The sequence below is a fragment of the Lagopus muta genome, chromosome 6 (assembly GCF_023343835.1).
Source record: "Lagopus muta isolate bLagMut1 chromosome 6, bLagMut1 primary, whole genome shotgun sequence".
NCBI classification, from domain to species: Eukaryota; Metazoa; Chordata; class Aves; order Galliformes; family Phasianidae; genus Lagopus; species Lagopus muta.
In genome coordinates, this window is record NC_064438.1 from 52,664,531 (window position 1) to 52,683,771 (window position 19,241).

The 19,241-nt window shown below is 42.1% G+C and overlaps 1 protein-coding gene across 3 annotated transcripts in view; it reads right to left on the reverse strand.

Annotated features, from left to right (window-relative positions):
• The window catches only part of BRF1 (BRF1 RNA polymerase III transcription initiation factor subunit), a 166,342-nt gene that overhangs the window by 127,299 nt on the left and 19,802 nt on the right, over nucleotides 1–19,241 (reverse strand). Inside the window, exon 3 of one of the 3 annotated variants that reach the window (XM_048950214.1) lies at nucleotides 13,840–14,015. The exons of the other annotated variants lie outside the window; for them this stretch is intronic. The gene's annotated coding sequence lies outside the window, so the exon portion shown is untranslated. The remainder of the gene's footprint in view (nucleotides 1–13,839; nucleotides 14,016–19,241) is intronic. 3 annotated transcript variants of the gene reach the window in all.

Sequence of the window (19,241 nt, forward strand, 5' to 3'; positions counted from 1 at the left end):
TCCATCACCTCACTGTGCTCACATCCACTGTTTGGTCTCCAAGCGTTGATGATTGCCAATGGATGAAACGTTTTCTGCATGGTGGAATTCAGTGGCACACCTTTGCTTCATACACGCTTCCATGCCAAGCGCCATTTTGTCAGACTGCCTCTCTGCTGCCATCTGTCACACAGCAACAAAACCTAGAGGGATACTGGTGGGAAGGTTCATCCTCTACTGCCATGCCACCACCATCTGCCTCCAGTGTCATGGGTCAACATAATAAAATAGGAGGCATTACTTTCGGAGCAGCCCTCGTACTTCATACCCTGATTCCTCCACAGATACAAGAAGTGCTTCCACCTAAAAGGTAACTGCCAGGACAAGGCAAGTATCAGTTGGATGGTTATTGCCTCAGTAACTAGGATCAAAAGTATATTGGTTGTGATTTCCAGTCCTTTCTGCCAATCTCAGTGATCTGACACTTCCACAACTGAGAAATTTTGTTTAACTATCAATCCAGCAATTGACATCTGAAGAGCAGATGTGCACATGTAAGAGAAACTAGAGCTAAGGAAATAACTGATCAATATAAATTCTCTATCCAATACTCCAGTTACAAAGAAAAATACAAACTGATACCAAATACGCGCTCACATCACCAATCCTCAACAAGTAACCCCCTCCAGCACACCTACAATATGCATCATGCCCCCCAGACCTGGAACGTACTTCTGCTCCCACTGCTCCTCGCTAGTTGGGTGGCATTTTCTTACCTTTTATTTCTTGTTCCTCTCCTGACTGCCCCTACAGCTGGCTCTACACTACCAGCATGGCTTCCATCAGCCCTAAATGCTGGCTGATGCCCATTCTGCCGGTCTGACCATATGGTCCCAGCGTGCAGCTAGTTGCTCCAGCTACCCACAAGAACACATTAAGCCTCATGGTCTCAGCCAAAACAGTAGGAATATCCAACACTGCAACACAATTTATTAGCAATCTGTTCAACCCAGTGTACACCAGATTACATCGCAGTGTTACAAACTCAAATGAACTGAACTGTTCTAGTGGATAGAAAAGAATTGACATGCCTTTAAACCACATCATGCTCCAGGTCATAAAGCAAAATACAACTTCCTGACTTTCTCATCCATTTTATCCAGTAGAATGATTAAAAATATAACAGTCAGGTACCCTCTCTTGTGCTGTCAGCAGCACGCAATATTGGTCGCCTTTCTAGGGTCTTACAGGAAAGAAATATTTTCCTTTAAAGAGAGAAGGAAGAAGAGGTCTAGAAACAACAGAAATACCAAGCAGCTGCCATTTATTTTTCTAAGGCAAATCACACCATTGGGCAGGGTGGGGAACACAAAAAGGAAAGGACAAGAGACAAAAAGCAGCTTGCATTTCTGTGAGGATCACACAAAATCAAATCCCCAGGCTACCAAGTAGTAAACTTCATCACACTCCTAAATCATCATCTAAAAAATAAAAGGCCCTTTTCTGTTTTTAGGACCAAGCCCACTAAAAACGTGCATATATCCACTTAACTCCCAGCATGCAGGAAGGAACACAGTAGTCTTCTCAGCTGATGCCAACCTCAACACTTTGAGCTGGCACAGAAGACTTAAGGTTCAGGTAGGACAGCTGAACCCTGTTAACCATTTGTTTCAGAAATTTTCCATTCTTTGGGCTGAGAAAACTGCCGTAATTCCAGAACAAAATATAGAAGCTGCCGCAAAAATAGATGTGAAGAAAAACCTGGCAATATTAAACACTTACACAAGAAGAGGTTGGGAGCAAAACCGCAGCTTATGTTCTTCAGAAAAGGGGCAAAAATCAGATCCATGCTTTACAAGCAATTTTCTTTCTTTTATGATCCCGTTACTACAGAAACATCTTGTTCTTTTCCACTGTTCTACAGGGATCATACCTTTTTTTGGATCTCTTAAAAGTCAGTAATGTCAAGTAGCTGCAGCTACATATTACTCTCATCTGGCTTCTGCCTGCTCATCTGCAGCCCTTCCCTCAGACTGACAAAGACTAATGCTGCTATTTCCAAGTAGTACTTTTTTCAGCAAGAAGTTTCCAGGGAAATAACAGGCAGTGCACAGCCAGAGCTTAAATGAATTGTTATTACAATACTAAACTGCATCAACAAAATCAAGGCATACAGATTTCCTCCCCTTCTGCAATTTGCTCCGGGGGCTCTGGCAGCTCTAACAGTACCTGAATCAGGCAATGGAGTCACATTAACTGCACTAATCCTTTTCTGCAGAAGGAATTGTTATGGTAACAAACACTAGATTCTATTAAAAGAAATGTTTTGGGTGATTTTTGCTCAAGTATTCATTTCCAGAAGCTGAATTACTGCACTCACTGAATTTTATGTGCAGATTTTATTCTGCATTTGGGTCTAACTCCTTTTATTTTCTTGCTTTGATAAAGCTCACCAGAAGAGCTCCCCAGAAAGGGAAAAAAAAGCAGCTCTTATGTGTGGGCATCCCCGCATGCTTTGTCATATCTTTCAGTTTCTCTAAGTCCCAGCTCAAAGCCTGAATGAATTTCCTGCTCTTTGCTCCATGCCAGGCTTCTATGCTATTTGTATTATAAATAAGTCAAACAAACAAAGCCACAGTGGGGAAAGCGCAGCACCATCAGTAACATTTATGAAGGCTGCTCACAGAAGCCTAATCAAGAGGAGGGTCCCATGATCAAAGACAAGAAAAACATTTAAAAAAACAAACAATGCAGAGAAGAAAAGAGGAAACCACAGCGATGACTGCAGCACTCGCACAGAGCATCGCCAGTACTGAAAACAGCCAATGAGCAGCAGCAGCAGCAGCAGCTCAGCAGGGCACTGCAGCAGCACTGACCAAGGACACTATCAACTCTGATTCTACTAAGGACAGCCACGAGTTACACCCCTTAACACTTAACTGCCCATAAGAAATGCGATTTAACCTGATGGCTAGATCAATGCCACCACTTTCTCCTCTTGCGGCCAGAACCAGACCACCTCCATGCAGAGACCTGTGCTCGGTGTTCTTGCTTGCTGACAACATGCATCCCTTTGGCCTCCCTGAGAGCACCCCGATCACCAGGCAGAGCTTCCCATTCATCCTGGCACAGTCCTTTCACCGTGCTTCAAACGTTCATGCATTCAGCTACAGAGAACCAGCAGGTACCATTAGAGTTAATGGCTTAAAAATTCAGACTCTGGTTGCTGCCTCAATCCTTTCTTAATATTTGATACTCAGCTACTCTTCTTTCACCCAGAAAATCTCCTGTTAACTTCTTGTCCCAGCACTTATCTGTATTTAGTGTATTCATTCATTCTCTCCAAACTGGCCCTTGTATTCCATCAATGCTAAAACCAGCCTCCAAAGTGCCCATGGAACTTCCCCACCCTCCTCTTCAACCTTGTTTCCATTCCCTGATGATATGATATCACTCCCACATGGACAGACTCTTTTTATACGCTGCAACTGGCTATTTGAATTAATTTGCCTTACAATTCTGAAAAACTTGGCACAGTGAGTAGTTCCTCCAATTTCTTACATTCAGTTCCTGGAATCCCGTGAGAGCAGGAGGTAATGCTCTACCTTCATCCCCATTATGCAAGTACCCACTATTCTGGGTTCATCAACTAGAAGTTGAAGCCATATAATCTATCCCTGGACTGTACCTAACCTGGTAACTCACCCTATCATCTTCAGACAGCAGCTTGCCTGCTCCTTATCCTTGTTTGTTGTTTTGTTTTTTAAATGAGGTGAAAGAACTTCTTACTAATAAAATCCTTCGCTTCTGTTATTAAAAGCTGGAAAACCACACTCAGTGCAGACCTTAGAACACCCCAAAGCAACAGTCGGTAGATTCTTTGACATCTGAAGGCATCACGACTGTTTTAAGTCAAGCCAAAGCCCAAGCTATTGCTGCAGGCAGCACTTCCCCCTCCAGCACTACATTTTTACAGCCACGTGCCGATAGAGATCAGGGAACCCACCCTGCTGCCAATCGGCCTGACCGAAAGCTCAGTGCTCATTTGGAGCAGCTCTCCATAACTCAGCAAGCACCTCCCAGCACCGGCAAAACGTGGCTGAGGCGAGGAGAACAGCTGTCAGCAGCAGCCTACACGTGGATCGACTTAAAGCAAATGCGAGTCTGCAGCCTAAATGGGTCAAAGAGAAAAGTACACACGATACCTATGCTTCCTCCCATTCCTCTGCTACTGCTCCCGGCCCTTGCTGCTCCTCTGATGCAACGTGCTTACATAAAGGCTGACTTAGAGCAGCATACATATGTGCTCACGTGCTCGTTTAGTTGTTTGTGCACAGAAATGCTTCAGGTAGATTCATTTTGGCAAGAAAGGATTTTTTTTCTTTTAATTCCAGAAGTTTTGTCAACTTCATTTTTTTACTCACATACGACGTGCATCTGTTTCAGAGTTGAAACAGCTGGAAGGAAGGCGGTACCACCAGCAAGAACTGAGAGCACAGGCATGATCAGTGCAGGAAGGCCTCCACCTGTCTGACATTAAAGGAACTGGAAAGAAAAATGTAAGACACCGGGAGCCTTTAGCTAATGGTTGGTACTGCATATGCAAGCTTTCCTTCTGATGGCAACACCAGTTTGGCTGCACTTTAAATTTCCTCTGTTTTGTTTGGACAGCAATTTTTTTTTTTTAATTACATTCTACATGACAGTTTTTCTATACCTATATGCAGGTAGAGCTTTTTTCCCCCCACACTTATCAATTACCAATTGTTACTCCTGTCACAACAAGAAATGAAATATTCCTGCTGTCACACAGCATTACTGCTGATCCAAGCTGTACCTTCAGCCATCCAAGATCATTCCTACATCACAGTAAGAAAAAAAAAAAAAAGCATATGACATAATCTGACAGTTTGGGAAATATGTATATGTACGTATTAAATTTTAAAAGATAATAATTCTAGCATTATTATGGAGATTAGAAGTTGTTTCACACCTCCAAAGCAAAAAGCAGTTAACTAAGATGCAACTCTGGTCAACCTACAAAGCTAGAATAACTCAAGAACACAGAACCACATGACCAAAAAAAAAAAAAAAAAAAAAAAAAAAAGATCTGTTGCCTGTTGGTAAAAGTTGTCAGAAAATCTTCAAAACAAACCAAAAATGAAGACTGAACACAAAAGATTCACTGCTGCAACAGAAAACTTTACAGACGCAAACAGCGTATAAATCAGAGCGACGTTATCTGCTTGCTCACAGTGAGTTCTAGCTCCTTCCCTACGGATCAGAGCTTTTGCAAGGCAAAGAAGTACAACCTGGCAGGAGCCATTTTTCAGAGCCCTGCAGGCAGCAGGGGAGCAGGCAGCAGCCCCAGTGACCGCAGGACTTCACATGGCAGGAGGAGGCCGAGCTGGAAGTGTCCCCAGCCACAAGTGCAGCTGAGCTAGGACAAGGAGACAGAGACCAGAGAAGCAATGGAGTCACTGACACTGCACTGCGATGACTGCTTGCTTAAGTCACACAAGGATTGCTTAAAAAAAAGATTTAATCTTTCCATTTAATGCAAACATAACAGCCGCCACTCTCTTCCCATTCAGACCATACCCAACTGATACACGTCTGGCACAGCAAGCCCAGAAGTAAAAACTTCATAAATATCGACTAATTGGCAAATTCCTTACATCTTCTCAAAAATGGAAATGTGGTAAGAAGGCATCAAGTGAAAAAGGATGCAGACAGTGAAATAAATGAGGGGGGTGAAGAAAAAGAGGCAGTTATTAAAGACATCAAAGGGGTAAGAGATAAAACATGATCTAAAAATGGAAGCAGAGAGAGAAGTAAAAATCAAGCTGGGAAAGGCACAGAACCGTAACAAAAGCAAGAAAGACTGTGTTCAGTTAATACTTATTCAAAGTATTTCTATATGAGACTGACAAGAGCAGTCAAATATTTCATTCCTTTATCTGGGAGGGATAAGAAACCCAGCAGTTAGGTAACAGAGCATCAATCTTAACTCAGGCTGCAGCTAAAGAAGAAAGTTCTGCCCTCTGTTTGTCCCCGGTAGCCAAGTCCATCAGCTGCAGATAACAAGTAAGGGATACGCATTTGAGGGAGCTGCTCATATTTACCACTACAGCTCTGTTCAGACAGAACTACAACTGCCCTTGGTAATTTTATCTGTGCACAGCCGCAGGCTAAGGAAGAAGTTACAGACAGAGCTTCATCCTCATCTTTCGCATTTCCTTCCTTTCAAAACTAAGAATAAAGTGAAGGTTGCCACAAATCTCAGCTAAACAATGAAGTGGATCAGTGATGCTATTTATCAAACCTGTCTCTCATGTTATCTACTTCAGCATGGAACTGAAAGGAGATTTATGGTCAAAGAGTGAATGCACATATTTCAGAAACAATCCTACATTTCTTTAAACAATAACATTTGTGTGAGTCAGATGTACAGGCTGTTCCAGTAAAGAATTAGAACCACAATGCCATCTATGTATTTCTACAGAGCCAACGTGGCTCTCTTCAGAAATATTTGGCATATTTGAGCAGTATCCATCTCTACGTATGTAATCTTTTCCATTCACGTGAACAAGACGTATGGGAAGGGAGAATTCTTTCCAGAATTTGTTCTCCTCAGGAATAGCAGTCACCTTCAAATGAAACAGGGAGAACATGGGTGCTTGGGGGGAGGGACAAACATGATGACTGCTGAAGACCCAGAGACTGAACTTCCAGTCACCTTTAAATTACTGAACATGATTTATAAAGATTAGAGCACAAGATCACTAGATTTCTGGAAGATAATGGAGGTTTAGGCCATAAATAGATACGAGCATGAGCTCATGACTAAGAACAACATGAAATTAAAGGAAAACGTAAGTATCGTATTAACAAGAATTTACAACACAACTCATTGGACCTCATAATAGTTTCCCAAGGGAACTCTTGTAAACTCCCACTGCTTGGAACATATGAATGCAGGAAGAACAAGAGACAAGAAAAACGGATGATATGGAATGATCTTGTCCAAATACAAACAGACTACGCTGATTTAAGAGGTTGAAGTTCTCACGCTTTTGCAAAATCATAAAGCATTACGAGAGGGGGGGCAACTTTCTATGACAGGATCATTGCACACTCTGAATAGGTATGACAGGAAAGGTTCCTCCTCCATCCTCCCCAAATTGCCACCCCTGCTGATTCAGTACAACAGTGTTTCAGCCTGCTGGCATTTCCATAGCTAAACAATACAGACGCAGCGTTGACCCAAAAGAACTACCTGGCCTGTAGAGAACAATCCATCTACACGTACTTAAGATCTCACCTCCTTAAAAACCTTTTCCATAGTCCATGGAAATCTATTTCAATTTTCTCAAATTAAATATTGGGAAAAACAACAGAAACAATAAACTTGCAACACCACACAGATCCATAACCAAAGCTCTGGATAGCAACTTCCTTTGCTGTTCTAGATGACTCACTCAGCTTCAGCTTGCCAGACCTTAGCAGTTAAAGAAAATTTCAGGTAAGCACAATTACATTTTCCTCTTCAAGTGTTAAACCTCAAAGATCAATTACAGCACAGCTTTCCCTGCAGTATGACTCCAAGGTAGGATGTGAGATCATCCATTAAACATATATGTCCAAGACTAGATGCATTATTAATTCATTTCTCCTCAGGTAATCTGACATGGTGAAACAGAGCTTCCAGAGAACACACTGACTAAAGACTTAAACAGAAATCAGTGGATTTATACAATGATTGCCATGCAGCCACCTAATGAACCTCATTAAAGGAGACACGGATTCTTCTCCCCTGATACTGTCACTGCTCCTACAGAGTTGACGCTGATGCTTAACACAAGGAAGAATATTGATTGTAACCCTCCTCCGAAACAGTTTTTGCACCAGTTGTGAGGATGATCCATCTCAACTTAATAATGCCCAAGTCTGACTACAGACAGGTCTCCACTTCATTCTTCTGCTTAGTTAAAGCATTTGGAATCTTTTCTTTAAGCTATTATCTGTAAGGCATTACCTGCCTCAGTATTTCAATCAGGCAGCTGCTCTAAATACCAAAATGAATTTCTACTTTTGTCCTCTTGGACTTTGTGGAACTGCAATCAAGGAATCACTTAACATCAGCATCATGCTGAACCTAAAAAAATGCATTGCTTTGGTAGAGTTCACAGAGTAAATTCTACTTACTGACCTCTTAACATCCACAAGAATAAACAAACACTTCAATCAGCAGCTTGTCTCTGATCTGTTTATGCTACCAGCAGCCTCCTCAGTGAAGGCCTTGCAAGTTCCACTGCTACATTAATTAACCTCAAGGACCATGTTTTCCCTCCACAGAACAGTTATTTTAATTGTCTATTGTTCCTTTCTTCTTCCTACCTTTTGAATTTTACTATGAAACAGAAGAAAAAGCAGACAGGCAGATAAAATTTTCCCTAGCTCTGTGCAAGTTGACTGTATATCCACCTATCCATAGGCCTGGCCACTAAATCAACTACAGAACACACTGAAGTAAGCATTTCTGCATGATCAAACTCCATCCTCTTACACTATCACATAACAAGAAGCATAGGCTCTGCTTTGTTCAATCTGGCTTTAATTACCATAAGGTTCAGCATTCACCTTCCTATTGAAAGTCATGCTCACGTAGATGGGGAGCTGAACTTGAAACAGCCAAACATTTTTTGAGGGCTCCAAATCCATCATGGTTTTAGTTTCATGTAACTCTGCCTATTAGCTTTTGAAATCGTGACACTCCAAACTTCAACAAAGCATTTTGTTCCAAGTGGCAGCTATTGTGTTGTCTCTCTTTTGCACTTTCCAGACTAAATCAGGAAAGGATATCTGACATAAGGATCCTTCTTAGCTCGATACTGAGTGAGTACGTCTGCAGGAAAAGAAAAATACATGTATACTGTTCTCTGCATTGAGCACTGAGGCAGGTGACAGTCCTTCACTTCTGCTGCATGATGTAGGGATGACACTCCAAAGAGTTTGATTTTAGCTTCCACATCACCACTTACACTCCCTTGTACTCACCTTTATCTTCTGCTGAAGTTTCCTTAGGACTATATTTAATATTCAGTGCCACTGTAAGCTCAGTACTTGACTTTCCTGGCATGACAAAGTGTTGCCCAGAAAGACAAAATGACTTCAAAGCTTTACTTCTCTATGTCGAAGACCACAATCAACTTCAAGTTTCCTCTCCTACTTAAAAAAATAAATAAATAATATCCAACAACTCTCTTAGAAAAGAAAAACTACCCACACACACAGCAGGAAAAGTATCTATTCAGTGGCAAAAGGAACGAGTAAGTGGCCTTGCAACCCTTCAGAAAGAACATTACTTCTATTCCCTGCTCCACAGGGTCAGAAATGGGGTGCAAACAACCCTTGAGGAGACTATCTGCAATCAGAGTGTGCTAGATTTGCTGTGGACTGAGAACAGAAAGAGACAGAAGTGCATCTACAATCCACAGGATGTCTAACAACTTTATTTTGACCAAAGCTACAGATACCCACTTGCTCTCAAGAAAGAAGCTGGCAGCAATCAAGAGTTAACTTCCAGTATAGGGCCAGCTGGAATAACACAGACCACTCAGACTACAAACGTCACCTCACAAGCACCCTGGATTTGTTCCAAAACTCACTTGAAAAGTGGTATTCTTCCCTGACACGCTCAAGGACTGATTCAGTGTGCATCAGAATCGGGATTTGTTTCTAGCGCACGTTAGGAACTATAGATTCTAAACCTATTTTGAGATCATTTTGAATAGTTTCAGGATCCGTATTTGCCCATCATTAGGCAAGCTGGAAAATTATTCTCCTTGTATTTAAGCTTAAAAACAAAGATTTCACACAACTGAAAAATGTCAGACTAGTTCATCACCTCCGACTCCCCAAAAGAAAGAAGGCCGTAGGTAAAACATTATTTTGAGGTAGAAGGAAATTGTACTCGCAAAGCTATTCACATTAGTACTGCTCATAAAATCACTTAGAAGATTTCAGCTGACGTTGAATAATTTTATTTCCAGCTATTTCCCTGAGCTCACAGAGCTTGCATGGCCACGGAAGCAAGCAAACATAACACCTGCTTGGATTTGGCAAGCTACATGGGGCTCAGAATAATAAGGCATCCCTCTAACATCTCCTTCATTTACAGATGCCAATTTGCTGATGATAGGACTATAGCTGCGCTCACCTTTAGAAATGAGGATGAATTTGGATTAGCAAATGCTGACAATTCATCTCGCCCTTAAGATGGAGGTTAGTAGTTAGAGAGGAGTGACTGATAAACCCAGAGCCATTACTAACTTCCTGACACAAAGCCAGCTTTCTCCTTTTCACTCCATAGCAGGCCTAGGGTAAGAAACAAGAGAGGTGATACAAAAAACTCAGCCTGAAGACTTGGTGCAACTGGAGCAGCTGGGGCTCTGCTCTTAATCCTTTGTATTTTGTAAGGGCTTTTGCCTAATCTTCCAGTGATTAGAAGGAATCTATGGGGGGGTTTGTTTTGCAGTTGATGTTATTTTTTTAACATAGGAGATGAGGTGAATTAGAGGATGAATTTACCTAATACATTGAAAGGAGAAACCTCAGTGCTGCCTTCCATCTTCCCCCCCCAACATACCTCTTAGAGCTCCCAGTGCAGTGAATCCCAGTCAGATTTTGTGCTCACCACTAGGCCAGAAAAAAAGAAAAAGAGTTTTCTACAGGCTGTCAGGGCAGGGAGAAGTGAGACAAGTGCAAGAAGTTCAGCAGCCTGCCTGGAGAGCTGTTCAGCAACATGCAGCCCCTCTGATTTGTCTACGAGGTTAACAAGACTCTGGTAAGAAGAATTTATAGCTGCCTACTGCCTCAAAATGAGCAGCATACATACTCTGTGAGCAGACAAATTAATCTCCTAACCTGATTTAGAATGTGTCTTTTCCCATGCAAAATGATTTCTGCGTATTATGCTTGCATGCCCCTGCACACGTGCCCAAAGGAACCAGAAATGCCTTTCTGCTCCAAGCGTCTCTGCAACACCACAAACATAAGGAGACAACTGCTAACAATCAGCACCCACCTTGCTATGCCCCATACAAGCGAGGATGAAGACCGCAGTGCTTGTATCTTCCTTTCAGACAGCACAATTGATGTGCCAGCCTTTCTGAAAGCACCACAAGATGGCTGTATTTTATACATCAATTTTGCAAGGACAGGAAAGAGGTGACCTTCAGGTTCAGTATGCTCTGTACTACCATCAAAAACCTCAAATCAGACCTCAAGTCTGGTTTCTGGAAAGGACCTCATCCTGAATGGGCTACAAAGGACTAACTAACCCCTACACAGCTTTCTTTTGAGCAACACTAAGTTCATGCTTCCTACCATAAAAACACATGGAATGTTTCCCCCAAATAATGCCTTATGAAAGCAATCAAACAGTACATCTAAGGTATAAATGTAAATATTTGCATACGTTTTCTCTAATGAATGACAACTACACATGAGAACATGTGCATCTAATTCCTGTACCAGAACCCCAGCTCTGTGCATACCCCTGGAAACCACAGCTATGATCCTAAGCTGCTTGCTTAATACTACACATTTCATAATATACTATCCAAAAGTACTGTTAATCAAACGTGTGGGTTTGGAGCATGTAAGGGAAAGAATGTACTGCTTTCTTTGAAAAATCCAATCTCTAATTGATTTTGTTTTAAAAAAAAAGTTCATTAGCATATTCCATGTGGAATCACACAGTTGAACATAATTAGGCACTTGTTTAGCTGTGTTTAGCACTAATGACCTCTCTTTTGCAGAAGGATCCACTTCTGTTTGATTTTTCTACTGCCCAAACTTAAGAGAAGCCTTTCTGTTGAAAATGCAGGAGTAACCTGAACTGACTTTAAAACAGCACAGCAATCAATTACCTTCTCACTTAATTCACATTGTGTTTGTTTGGGGCAGTTTTGTTTTAACACTATAAAGGCTTTAAATGGAGGTGATTAAAGACAGACTACTAGACACACATCTGGGACCCCAAACAACACTGTCAAGCAAACACAGCTTCTGCTATAACACCTACAGTCTCATTTAAAAAGCGCAGCTCAAAAACAGCCTTAAGGCTGAATCCAACTTCTTACCCTCACTGGAGCTCAGACTGAAGGGGACCATGCTGTACTTACACAATCACAGAACCATTATGGCTGGGGAAGACATGAAGATGATCCAGTCCAACCCCACCCCATCATACCATGCCCACTGACCACGTCCTTCAGTGCCACATCTCCATGGCTCTTGAACGCCTCACGGACAGTCACTCCACCATGCTTTATCTCTATTTTATAGATCTCATTTCTTTATAATTTCCATTCAAAACCAATCAAAGCAAAAAATAAGAAAAAAACATGTATGAAACAACTCATTTTTGAAGCGTTACATTCTCAATGTAAAAAATCATAACTAAATTGACAGCAATACCAATGCCTTCAGTACCCATGGATAACCCTTTCCCTCCCACAGTTACTCAGCCTTAATTCCTTTTTACCCGCATAGCTTCCATCGACATGGACCAGCACTACATCACCTGTATTGCCTTAAATTATTCACTTGCTAGAGTACAAAAGGATAATACAAATCTTCACCTGAAAGAGCAATTTGTAACATTAAACTCATGATTTCCTAATCCACAGTTTATCTACATAGAGCCACTTCCACAAGACTTTTGGAAAAAAAAAAACCAACTTTAAGGCTGCAATTAACGTATAACTTTAGAAGTAAAAAATGACTTAGGAAAAACTTTAAAGACCTGATTAAAGAAATGATCTTTCTTGCCACTCCTCCCACGAAATTACTGTTCAGTAACTCTGACAACAGCATTTTCTTTCAGAATTTGAACTTTTCAGAGAAGTGTTTTGAAGCAGGGTGTCACAGCACCACCTGCTGATCTTAGCGAGTGCCTTGAAAATGCTGCACAGCGAAGTTAAGGCACAGTGATCAGTACAGAACATTTTAATTCTGGGTCTGTATAATTTTGATTATTTTTAACTAGAAATACATGCATTTTTTTTAGTATATAGTAACATTTTATGATTCTGCAAAAAAGAGAACAGAGAGCTAAATTCAACTCTGGCATCTGCTGATTTTTATTTTCCTATTGGTAAGTGAGGGAAAAGCTCTTGAGACAGCAACAGCCAAATTAGTAAAATTCTGGAATTCATTCAAATGTTTTAGCATATCAGGTTAATGAACTGTTTATTTAATGGCTTCGTTTATAGCACATCCAGACAAAAGGCCACCCCAGAATTAGAAACAGTCAAGCCTAGTTTATTAAAATCACTTGAAAAATCAAACTGAGTGTCACGTATGCTGTATGTTCTGAATTGATTAATATATAAACAGAATTAGCATTTGGGTCCGAATGCATTAAGAATTTTACTGCTGTTCTGGTGAAGTACGGCAGAACAGCTAACACATGCTGCTGCAAAAATCCTTAGGGATCCTCAAATGAAAAAGTACTCCCTGAAGACGTAGCGAGAGACACGAATTCTATTAGAGGAGACCATTTCTTCTTCATCATTCCTTTTTAAGTTGCGACAAAATTAGCACAGCCTGCACGCTCCAGGGTGTGTGCTGGGAGGAGGGCGGGGGGATCAGAAGATATAAAGGCCTGAGGCACTTCAAGCAGAGAGCATCCATCTGCTAGCAGCAGTCAATGAACAGAACGCTTCTAAAAAGCTTCCCACTGACATTAAGTCAAGCCAGAAGAACAGAAAACACGTTCCTTCACTGACTGTGCAAGACCGAGCCTAACAGGACAGTGGATTATAAATACGTGTTATAAAAAAAACCTACCTAACAACGTGGTCCTGCATTCAGCCTCCCCTGCAGCAAAGCTGGTTTAAGAAGCCATAGAAATGATCCAAGGGAAGGAACGCCTTCCTGTGAGGACAAGCTGGGAGCTGGGGATGGTCAGTCCAGAGAAGGCTTCATGGAGAGCTGAGAGCAGCTTTTGAGCATCTAAAGGGGGGCTGTAAGAAAAAGGGGTACAGACCCTTAAGCAGGGTCTGTTGTGACAGGACAAGGGAGAATGGTTTCAAACTAAAAGAGAGGAGATTTAGAGATATAGTGAAGGGTGGTGAGGCACTGGCATGGGTTGCTCAGAGAGGTGGTGGTGCCCCATCCCTACAGACACCCAAGGTCAGGCTGGATGTGGCTCTGAGCACCTGATGGAGCTGTAGGTGTCCCTGTTCACTGCAGGGGAGTTGGACCAGATGGCCTTTAAGGGTCCCTTCCTATTCAACAGACCCTACGATTCTGTGATCTTCAGTATCCGTTTTCTCATCCACTGCAGTAGCGAACAGAGGAGTGCAACAAAAAAAGGCAAAATGGGGGGGAAAAAAAAAAAATAATAAAAATGAGAGATGGTTTGGTTTTTTTTTGTTTTGTTTTTGGTCATGAAAGCCAAATATTTTCACTGTCATAGTGAAACAGATGCATCACCCCAGCCAAGGGTGGTTGAGCCCTAGCTTCTGCTTAGAAGAGCGAAGTAGAAAGGGCTGAAGGGATAGAAGGCAGGGAGCAAAGTAGCTTTGCTGCTACATACATTTATCACAGAACCAGACAGCAGAGTGGTAGCTCTTTGAAATGAAGGCTTCTGATGGCAACATCACTCCAAGGAGCTCCCAGCCCTTCAACACAACACCTCACTGTCACCCACGCACCACGGCACGTCAGCTCCCAGGCTGACACAACCACCCACACAAATGCAGCAAGTCACAGAGACCATCCAGCTTACAAATATGCATACACAGTTCTCCTGGTTGGCAAGGATTTGTTTTCCTGGGGTGTTTTTGGTTGCCCCTTTTTTTTTTTTTTTTTTTTTTTTTTTAAAGTGGGAGATGGATGTAGGTCTGTGCTGCTGCACTGTGCAACTTATGGGGACACTGGGGGACCCTCAGACTGAATGCATACTGCATACTTGGTACAGAACCTAATAGTGCCTTGTTTCTCATGCCAGATGAGACTGGGCAGATGTCACAGCAACAGAGTTACACACAGTATGCCAGCATGGTCAGACCCAGCACAGGAGGTCATGCCAGCTGGGTCCCCGCCAACAGACATATAGTGATTGCAATGCAAAGGGCACCCGATGTTCACACCATGAACCATGACAAGGAAAAAGCAGCTCAGGATCATGGCATAACCATAGGTGGAAGTGAGCAAAACACATCTGCAAGAGCATAAGCAAGTCAGTTGTCCTTCTAAAAAAAACAGTGTACATAGGCACTGCATTTTGTTAATCTCTGCTACTTGTTAATCCCATGGCAGAGGGGTCCAGAAGCTCAAGGCTGGGGGCATTACTTAAGAGAAGCTAACATCCAGAGAACTGCAGCACCACCAGCAGCAAAGCACACTTTCAAATCCTCAGGCTGAGACAACACTGCAGTGCTGTGTCGCAAGATCTCCACCTTATTTCATAGGGAAAAAACACAAAAGCGCTTTCAGCACACCAAGTGAGGAACTGAGTGCTGTCAGAGCACAGCATTGAAAAGAAAGAAAACACTCTCCCAATCAGGTTTGGTGTCACAGTGCCTACAAATGGCACAAACACTCCAAAAATCATCTTCAAGCATTTATTTAAAAAGTCTTATGACATGAGTGACATATTTTCATAATAAATAAAAAGAAAGAGTGGCATTTACATCGAATTGAAATCAAAGCTCCATTATTTGAGGTGTATTTTAAAGCTGTCTAAAAACTTTCCAAAGCTAGAATGGTTTAATTCAGAAGCTGGTCAGAAGAGGCAGCACAGAAATGGGGAGATGTTACGAGAGGGGCGGAGAGAAAGGCAGCTACTTGTTTTCTGTGACAGCGTGCAAGTAGCAAGCAAGGCATACTCATATCTGAGCCCATCTCCTCTTGAACAGTGCTATAGAAAGCGAATGCTTTAAAAAACATTAGCCCACTAGATAAACCATCTTTACTTAAGGGATTGCTCTCAAGAGAAATGACAGGTTCCAATTACCTCCACAGGCTGGAGGGAGATAAATCTCTGTCAGTGAATCCTGCAAATGTGATACGTATTGTCCCACTCTGTGTCACGTAGAAACTGTCAGAGTTAACAGGGAAAATTCTGAAGCCACAAGACACCAAAAATCTTAATACCCAAGTACAAAATTTCACGAGCGTACGTAATTTTAGGAAGTACTGACAAAAAGAAGTAGAGCTTTGTGCTTCCCTGGCACAACAGTTTGCTTGCCCTCAGCCAATTATTACAGCAGGAGACAGAACAGAGACAGAACAGAGACAGGAGAGGAGAAAGAGCAAAAGAACCATGAAAGATGCCTTTAACACCAGCCACAGCCAGGCCAGCTCAAAGCACTGAACACTAAGAGGTTTTTGTTTTTAATTAAGACAATAGAGGGCATCTGTTAACTCTTAAGACTGACTTTTCTTCTCGATTTTAAGAACAATCTTCACAATTAATAGAAAATAACAGCAGAGATTGTCCTCAGACCACGTATAGATGAAATCAGTACCTCCAACAGATTTTGGAGACCTATTTTCCAACTTTTCCTTTTTGAGGACAAGAGAACACAGGAACAGTAAGTAAGAAAAGTAAAGGCTGGTTTGTGTATTTCAGTCAGCTTGCATGCTGTGCTCAACATGCTGTTGTCATCCTCATGGCAAAATCCTACCATTACTGTACTTCCAGCAGATCCTCTGCTCTAAAGGATCCCAGCCCCTCTTCACTAGAAATCCTGAGAGGACAAAGCAGCATAGCAAAAGCTGAAGACGCCTTTGAGATAGCTACTTCATTCATCACTCATCACTCTCTATCAAAACACATTCAAGAATAGCCAACACTCAAAATTTTTCAAATCTGAAGTCAGGTAGGAAGCAATCAATCACTCCCTAGCCAAAAGGTTGTCCCACATCAGCTGATGAACCTGACAGGTCTCTCAGTAAGTAACTGGAGACCTTGGAGCAGAGCCATCTGAGATAGATACACCGTATGCTAGAGAGGCTGCATACAGAACAGCAGTGCCAGTACAAGTCTGGTACTCTCAGATGCCTCTGAATCAAACCCTATGTCTCCCTAAGAGTAACAGAGAAAGTAGAGGGAAATACATTAATCTGAAGTTCTGAGAGGTGTGTAAGCTACTGACATAGCCTGAAGTTCAGCCATCAGGAGGCCACCATCAGGCCATACTTCTGTGACCTACCGGAGCCTGCATCAGTACACAGGACCAGGAATATCTACAGGGACACAGAGCAGCCCAGTAACACCAGAAACGTTCCCTGCTGAAAGGTTATGTGACAAGTAACAGTGATCACAAATGAAAAAAGGGCAAACGGGATGGAAAAAAGCATTCCTTAGAAAGTTCTTCCATGAAAAGTTTGAGGTAGCAAAGGTTGAAGATCCCAAGTCACAAGCTGCCGGCCTTCCTGACTCTGCAGTGTCTTCTGATCAAAGAGGAAGAGCAAAGGTCAACAGACCATTTGTGTGAGAAACAACATGCAAGTGTTACGTCTGAGACCCAACCACAGCAGAGAGGATGGGCCTAAAGACAGAAAGATGGAAAGATGTGCATAACCTGAAAGGGAGGAAGCTTGACCTCGTTAACATGCAAAAAGCAGGACAGCGGGATGTGATTCAGAAGTTCAGTTCTGGCCATGTTAAGTCTGTGTCGAGAAAATGATCCACAAACACAGATGGCAAAGCACAGGATTCATCACTCTTATCAGCAGAGATGAACATCTGAGCTTAGTCTATCTAGACTTCCTTTCAGTGGGAGAAGAGAAACAGGCACTTAGAAGAATGAGACATATGACTTCCTTTTGGGCAAAATTAATCACACTCTTGATCTGTCCACCTCTACTTAGAGACCCTGAATGGAATTCAAGATGACAAGCCCACAAAGACATCTAAAGTTTGCCAGCTAAATCCCAGCACAAACCACAACACGGGACTGGATGGAAGAGGTATGTCAGGAATTAAGAAGTTTTTACCAGGGGAGAAAAAATATCAACCCAAAAATAAGAGAAAGAGGCCCTACATCCTCTCCAAGGAGGCACGAAGAAAGATGACACATCAAAAGAAAAGATGAAAATTAATCAGACAGGAGTTGTTAATGATAACAAGGGACTCATAAAGAGACAAGGCGTTACCCTGATCAGAGGGTAAGATCAAAGCAATGGCCTGGCTAAAAGAATAATCTCTCAAAGCCTCAGTGAATAAAGGAAGGAGGATACAAGACAAAAGCAGAAAAGGAGAACTTCAAGCAGTGGTTAGTTGAAGAGGCAACAAAAGAAAATGAGAGTATTAACTGACGGTGAAGATGCAAGGACGAGCTTGTACCACAATAGAAGTGAATGCAAGAAGGACAAGAAATGGCACAGATTAGGTGTTCCATAATTACAATCCAAGCCATATTACAGTTGCTCAACTAGGCAAACAATTTTTTTCTTTTTTTCTTTTGCACTTGTGATAACAGAATCACAGGCAACAGAACAGGGTAAGGAGCAGGTTGGCAGAAAAGGATCTGGAGTTCTCCTGGACAAAACGATGAACATGACTGCAGCACCTAACTGCAGTGACAAAGGCTAGAGCTACATACTAGCCCATACTAGAGATGCATTATTAAAAGTATCGGGAGCAGGTCAAGAGAAGGGATTATTATCTCCTAGTTAATGCTTGTGAGTATATATTTACTTTGTCCAGTTCAGGACTTCTCTGCACAAGAAAGGCACTGACATACTGGAACAAGTCCAGCAGAGAGCTGTTAAGATAATCATCAATTAGGAGACTGGAGCACATGATGTGAGGCCAGGAGCTGAATTTGTTCAGTCTTCAAAAGAGATGCTCGGGGGAAAGTATTAGTGGCACCTTCAACTACTCAGTGGGAGGTTACAAAGATGGAGACGGAATTGTTGGAGGTGCAAAGCAAAAGCACAAGAGGTAAGAATCACATTAAATACAAGGGAAACATTCTTCTCACTGAGGGGGGGGTCAAGCTTAAGAACAGGTCGTCCAGGGAGACTGCATCATATCTATCCTTATGGATACTCAAAGCTCAGCTGCACTGGGCTCTGAGCAGCTTAACACAACTTCACAGCCACCACTTTGACTGTGAGTCTCCAGAGATCCATTCCGTCTAAATCATTCTACGATTCTACTGTCCTCTACTCCCTTCCTTTACATTTGTTAAATTAAGACGTGTTCTCCATTTCTCTCCTTTGGCTACATCTGT